Source organism: Orussus abietinus, unplaced genomic scaffold (assembly GCF_000612105.2).
Source record: "Orussus abietinus isolate OABI.00-Male unplaced genomic scaffold, Oabi_2.0 scaffold138, whole genome shotgun sequence".
Classification (NCBI taxonomy): Eukaryota; Metazoa; Arthropoda; class Insecta; order Hymenoptera; family Orussidae; genus Orussus; species Orussus abietinus.
In genome coordinates this window covers 225,678-232,670 of record NW_019394314.1, presented here as the reverse complement: position 1 = coordinate 232,670, position 6,993 = coordinate 225,678, and positions in this window count along the sequence as shown.

The window sequence follows — 6,993 nt, the reverse complement described above, 5'->3', positions numbered from 1 at the left end:
CGTTTTCCACAATTTCGAAATCTAAGGCGAACTTTAAACGGCTGGCCGAAACACGAGTGCAGGCTAGACGCAGACTAAGGGGTCGGATCGCGACGACACCTTTTCGAGGTCCTCGCGACCCCCCGCGTCATTCCAGGCCCCACGGGGTCACATGGCCTCGCAGAAGTCCAGTAGAGGGACTTCGGATTCGCTTTCGGGGTGATAGTTCCTCGCGAGGCCCTCTTACCGACCGCGGGCCCTGCTCCGTGGAGTCTCGGTGCCAGGGCGGGACTCCAATCCGCCATGATCCCACGGTGCCATCGGTGCTCCAGGTCATTCTCTTTGCGTCCACGAGCCCTGACCTCGTGGATGCGCCGCGGTCGGCCCGATCGACTCCGCAACACCCTTGAGGGTCTGGAAGGGTCCGCGTTTCCCAATATGGCGGCCTGATGGAGGGCTCTCTCTCTTGACACAGGGTTTCTGCCACATTGAGGCACCTGCCTCGAGCCCTTTTTGACCACAGTTTCGCGACCTCCCCCCGTACCTCGGAAGCCTTCGGACCGGAAAGGGCACCGCTTTGGAACATGGAGGAGGCTCCACAATCCGCCGCGTTACAAGACAAATTTGTTTTCGAAAAGGCACGCAACCACCAAGTAATCACTCAATAGTACATACCCACATTATTAAATAACAGTCATCCTTATATTTAAGTACCGGCAGCAATATAACGAAGTAGTTTAGGCATTGTATTTTGTAAACTGAAAAATTAAACCTGTAAGTCGGTAGCAGGTCATATAAGCAAATATCTAGCGCCTTATGGACTTAGATTTCGGATAAGATATAAATAATCGGTTATTAAGTAGATAAATTCACGACAGTCCTGTACTTGGCGATACTGTTTTACACGTAATTGGTTTTAGAGGCGCTAATTCTTACTCAATAACAATTTTCAAAAAAATTGTTAAAGAAATTATTATTTTGAACCTCATGTTTTCAAAAATATGTACTCTACATCTGGAGGTGTTTGATGCTAGGAAATATGTAGTGGGCGTTCAGAATAACTACTGATGTGTTCGTAGACAAATTCTTCAGGTATTCGACTGGGACTTTCTCATCCGCTTGATTATACTGAGTACTTCACTACGAAATTCCAATTTTTCATCTTGTGTAAAACTACTCAAAAAGGGAAGGATGCTTTCGAAAAATGATCTGTCTGGATTTGCTGCTGGTACTACCGTTACAGTTGCAGGAGTAGCTGGAGTTTTTATGAAATCGATCATTGAAGACTCCAGATCACGTCTACGCTTCTTTGAGATTCCGTTACAGAGGGAAGGCCGATGATCCTCGGGAGATTCTTCTGATATTGTATTTACTGTGTTATCCTGCGATTGCTCTAGATTCTCATTTTCTGAATCAACAGGTTGGTTGCGCTGAGCGTATGTGGTACCAGCAGCTTGTTTCAAGAACGACAATTGCCGAGCATAAATGTATCGTCGCCCGGAGTCAGCAGCTTGTCCAGATTTTGATTTTTTCCTCAAATTTTTAAAATAATTGTCTTTAATGTTTCGCCACTTCTTAATCAATTTAGTGCCTGCAACGAAAAACAAGAATATGTATTGTTACGACAATGTCGTCAAAACAGTGACACCACCGACAACTACGTAGACCGATTTAGAAGCTGCATCTTCATCTTTTTTGGCCGCGAATTTAATCATTTGACCAGGGACTGGGGTGCGCGAGTAGGACAAGAACTAAGGAAATAAATTACACGTTTAAATTGTGAACAAAATAAACTGTATTAAGGATAAAAGACTAATTTGAACGAACTACTAAATGAAACAAAGTTAAATATTCAATAAAGTATGTGACACCTAAAAATGATGAATGTTTTCAGTTTTGTTAGCTCGGTGAGCCAACCGACGTTTTCCATCAATGCGCGTTAACCAGGTGTTAGGGAAAGGTTAGCCCTTCATGAGACTCGCGAGTTCAACGTTCTCATTTCGATCGATCTCAATGGCGTTCATTTCATAGTGAATTTCCTCGAAGAGATAACAGATGGCATTACTGACCAGAAGCGTACTAGCATTCACCGTCAACCCATCTTTCTTAACCGGTTTAGTTCCACGCAGCGCGATCGCGCTTTTCGCGTACTGTGGTGAACTGTGTCGCAATGTTTGGCCCCGATCGTCAATTCGCAACGCTATCGTGCTTCCTGGCACAATCCGACACGGATTTTTGAAAACCCCTGACACTAAAACGGTTAATCAGCTTCCCGTATACGTGTAACCAACATCGGCTCGGTAGTAAGCACAGGTCTTAGTGTTGAACGGAGATTCGAATCTCGTTTCTGTGTTGAATGTTGACGAGGCGTAAGGCTGGTGCGCATGCGTCTCACAGTGCGCTATGGACTCGTCGAAGATGACGGGCATTCGAATGTTCAACGTTTCAACAATTTTAAGACTAAATCTACACTTAAACGGTCAAAGTTTAAAGTAGGAGATAAGGTAAAAAAAATAAATTTAATCACGTTTTCGAGAAAGGCTATACACCTAACTGGACGACAGAAATTTTTATGATAAGTCAAGTTAAAAATACCGATCCAGTGACGTATAATCTCAAAGGCTATCAAGATCACCCCATTGAAGGCGGCTTCTATGAACAAGAACTTAACAGCGTTAAATGTACCGACGTTTATCTTATAGAGAAGGTACTCAGGAAGCGCGGAAATAGGCTTTTTGTGAAATGGTTAGGTTTTGACGATTCGCATAACAGTTGGTTTTGTAAGTCGGATTTGTAAAAAGTACGAAAATAATGGGTAGGCAGTTTTACACATTTACTGGTTTATTTCATTCTGTCCGCACCCCCACGGAAAAGTATCGGTCATATCTGGTACAACGATTCTTTTATCGTCCTGCCAACTTAGTGCTACTCTTCGTTGTCGAAGTGTGCATACTGTATTTTAATGGTATGCAGCTTTAGACCGTGCTTCTGCAACGTAAAAGCTACATCCTACGAGGGTTCGAGCCTCGCGATTCTTGAGACATGAAATTAATTTAGATTTTGTTTGTCGGCTTTCCGTTTTACTTGATCCGCGCGCAGAATTCTATTCCGAGCACAAGGCTAGCTGATACTAGAGGAATGAATTTGGGGTTCCTTTTTGAACCTTGTTCAGAGAATCCTAACTTTACTGTGGGAGTGGCTGATCAGCCTAAACGAGATCTATTCCTACTGATTGAGTTTTAGGACCGGGTTGCGGACTACTTGGCTCCGTGAATCTATGATTCTTCCCAGAGCTTGGCTCTACGGGGGTTAGTGCTACTTATTTTAAATTGGCCAGTACTCTATCACTTCGTCTCTCGCTTACCGTTCCTTCGCCTCTCTTTCGATATCGTTTAAACTTTTCATACAGAGATTTTAGTGTATCGATGGTCGTTAAGATCTTTGTCTTCTCCCTGATCGTTAGCGTGACGTTTTTTTTTTCAAAATTTTACAGAGTAGCGTAATATTCCGAATACCAAATTTTACCTACTTTTCAATTTTCGCGTTCGAACTTTGTTTCTTCAAAAGTTGATACGCCCCCTCCACAATCTCAATAAATTTCTTACACTTTGCAGTATCATTTTAATCGCATGCCAAGGCTTTGCAAAAATTTCAAGTTCTAGGAATTAAACGATAAGACTCTACCCCTTGAATGATGACATCCTTTGCGCGTTTTCAGACTATTCGCTTATCAATAAATGACGGCGCAACGACACCCTTGTGTTAGTATGCAAACGGTAAACGTTGAGGTGACATTCGGAAACGTAAATAAAAATGGGACAATCGCACGGAAGAGAACGACGTACGAGGAAAAGAGAGCAATTTCGACGAGATCGGTATCAAGAGTGGATACGGCGCTCGGATTTACCTGAAAGACGTATCACGTATCAATTTCGACGACAATAATTCACATGCAACGTTGAATCGAAATCCACCGAATCCTGCCAACGGTTATAGAGATTCTTCTGACAATGCAACCTCGAATCAAGGTTCTGGAAGAGGCGCCGGATAAAAATTTCGACTAGTTCCAATATATATTGGTTTAAAGAATAAAATATGAAGTTTCTGTATTTTATTTCTGGTTAGAGAATTATTCCACCCGATCCTCCTTTTAGATAGTCATGAACCTCCGCGCGTCGCAAAACATTGATCTCCTTACCACCCGATGCCTGTACCGTGAGTTCCCAGAATAACGTTGCGAATCTTCCGGTGTCGAATGGTTGAAAAGTGCCTACGGATTCCAACGTCGAGGAAAACAACGGCTGTCCTCCAAAATCGACGGACAAAAGTCTTAGAATTGCGACTGTTGACGGGTATCTGTACCGCGAATTTTTTGACCGATAAGGGCCGACAAATTCGCACAATTACACCGCGAATCTTCCGGTGTCGAATGACCGACGTGAGCCGACGAATTCCTGCGTCGAGAGAGATAACGGCTGTCTTATAAAATCAACGGGAATTCTCAGAATTTCGTCGCGTCTTCCGCCCTTGCGCCGCGAGTGGGAGTAAAGGTGCCGACGAGATTCTTGGAATCGAGTGGCGGATGGCAGAATTCGTGGAATTGAATGGCGGATGGCAAATTTCGATCTCAATAGTGTCATCCGCGGGGGGTGGGGACGTTGCGTCGACGTTTTGGTGGGTGGGGTGGAGGGGGGTCCGGCGGGCGGGGACTTGTAGGCAAGGCGGTTGAGGGTAAGGGGGGACTCACACTCATAGGCCGGCGGTGCGCATGGGTGCGTGTGTGTCCATGTACATGTGTACGCACACGAAGGGGTCCAGGGACTTGTGGGCAAGGGGAGATGGAAGGGGAGAGGGCTCACACGCATAGGCCGGTGCTGCTCACGTGTTTGTGTTTGTATATGCTTGCACGCACACTAATCTGTCCAGAACCGGCCCAGTATATCTACTGTCCCCCAATTTGACTCCAATTAATAATGTTTGCCCAGGCCTTGCAGGAGGAACGTGGAAACCACTCGCCAGATCGTGCGTCCACGATCTTCAAAGATTTGCTCAAAATTTGGGCAATGGCCTTTAATAACGGCGGCCGACTTTCTTCTGTCCAATGGAACACCGTTGAACCTCCTTGTTCCCTCTCTCTTCATCTCACATCTTCCAGAATATTCTAAGTCAAAATCCCCTCCTCTCATTTATCTATCTCTCTCCATTTCTCCCTCCATCTCCATCTATTTATCTCTCTCCACCTCTCTCTTTACCGATACGACTTATTATATAAGAATAACCACTACAATATATAGATGGGTTCATTTGAAGATGTATTATAATTGTATAAAGATTCGATATAGAACGGAGTATCTTAGAATCCTCAACAGTGCCTGTTTACTCAACTCACAATTAGGTAAAATCTAAGTTAGCCGATTTTATTGTTTCTGATATTGGCAGTGCCTCTTTTTGGACCAAATAGATTTAGACTCTGAAGGAATTTTAATAAGTGAAAAATAAATAATAGAACAACTTAAATAATGTACTTACATATTTCGTTTTTTTCACTATCGTTCTTTTCGTCGAATTCTTCGCACAAAATCCGACAAATATTGGACCACGCGCTCCTCTTTTTAGTGCGATCGTGGTATTCTTCTTTGGTGACATCCCAAATTTCTGGATAATTTTTTATTTCACCAATTAAAAGTTCTATGTCAAAAATGTCGTCAAAAAACTCCACCATGTCTTTACTTTGCGATAAACAACTGTTCCGTCTGTATCGGACAATATACAACAATGTATTGAGCGACCAGTTATGTGTACGACGCCGCTGCGGCGTCGGAGGGATCTGCGATGCAATGTCCGCAGCGTGGACGTGCGGCGCCGCAACGTCGCCGGCGGCATGTGTGCGGCAACCTATCTAATCGATAGTACCTCTGACGATGATTGCGGCGCCGCAGCGGAGCCGTACGTCCAAAATGCGAATGTGTGTATCAGCCTTAAAGACGCGGGTGAAATAATTATATCATTGCTCAATTTTTTCAATGAAACTTTATCCACGGCAGTGCGAGTTTTCCTGACGGATTTAAATAAAATGGAAAAGTGATACGCCAGACACTAGTAATAGTGAGTTGGGACGGAATGGGAGCGGGTGGCGTTCCTCATTCCTCACAAACTGTGAGTGGAATGAGACTGGCCTGTTTCACTTTTTCGTATCCTTCTCAGTTCGCCTCTACACGTGGAGTGAGATTAATAGTAAAGTGAAACTAACGTATTTCAAGTTTCTGGATTTGCTTACAGTTATTACAAGTGCGATGCATTGTGTAGCTTCACCGTATTTTGAAGGGGGAAATTTGTAACTTACAAGGAAACATTCCCAAGTGTCCGCCCCCGATCTTATTGATTTTCATATATGTTGAAGAACACAAAAATCTAAGAGACACGTGTTTTTTTNTTTTATTATTAAAACTACTGGTACAATAAAAAGTAATATTTTATTGTCCTCCCCCCCTGGTCGCGGGGGCTAAGTCAGGATGGTCCTCGGTTATCTAAACCTAAGAAAAAGTATCGAAACTTCTACGATTTTATGGTGTTTCTCTGAAAAAAACCTGGGCCTCCCGGACTTAACCCGATATATGTTACCTGATGCACGTGCAGGACACAGATGCACGTCTAGGGAGGGTTACATGGGTCGTAACATATTCCCGCACCTGGACTAGCCATCAGTGCACATTGTACACATTAAGAGTGTCTCGCGTAAAATTGCTAGATCTAATTTACTAATATTTACGTATGATAAATTTTAAAAATGATGCGTTTAGCAGATGCCGGATATAACCGGCGCTGGGTGCGACAGGGTTAACTCTTTCGCATTCCAAAAATATTAAGATGACATAAAAGGCACTGAGAAATTTAATCGACGTCGAGAAAATAAAATTCATCTATACCCTTTTTGGCGGTAATGTCATTCCGAGTACTTAAGTGGTAACATAAGCTGGCGAGTCACGTTGCCGACATTTATATTTATGTTGAAGT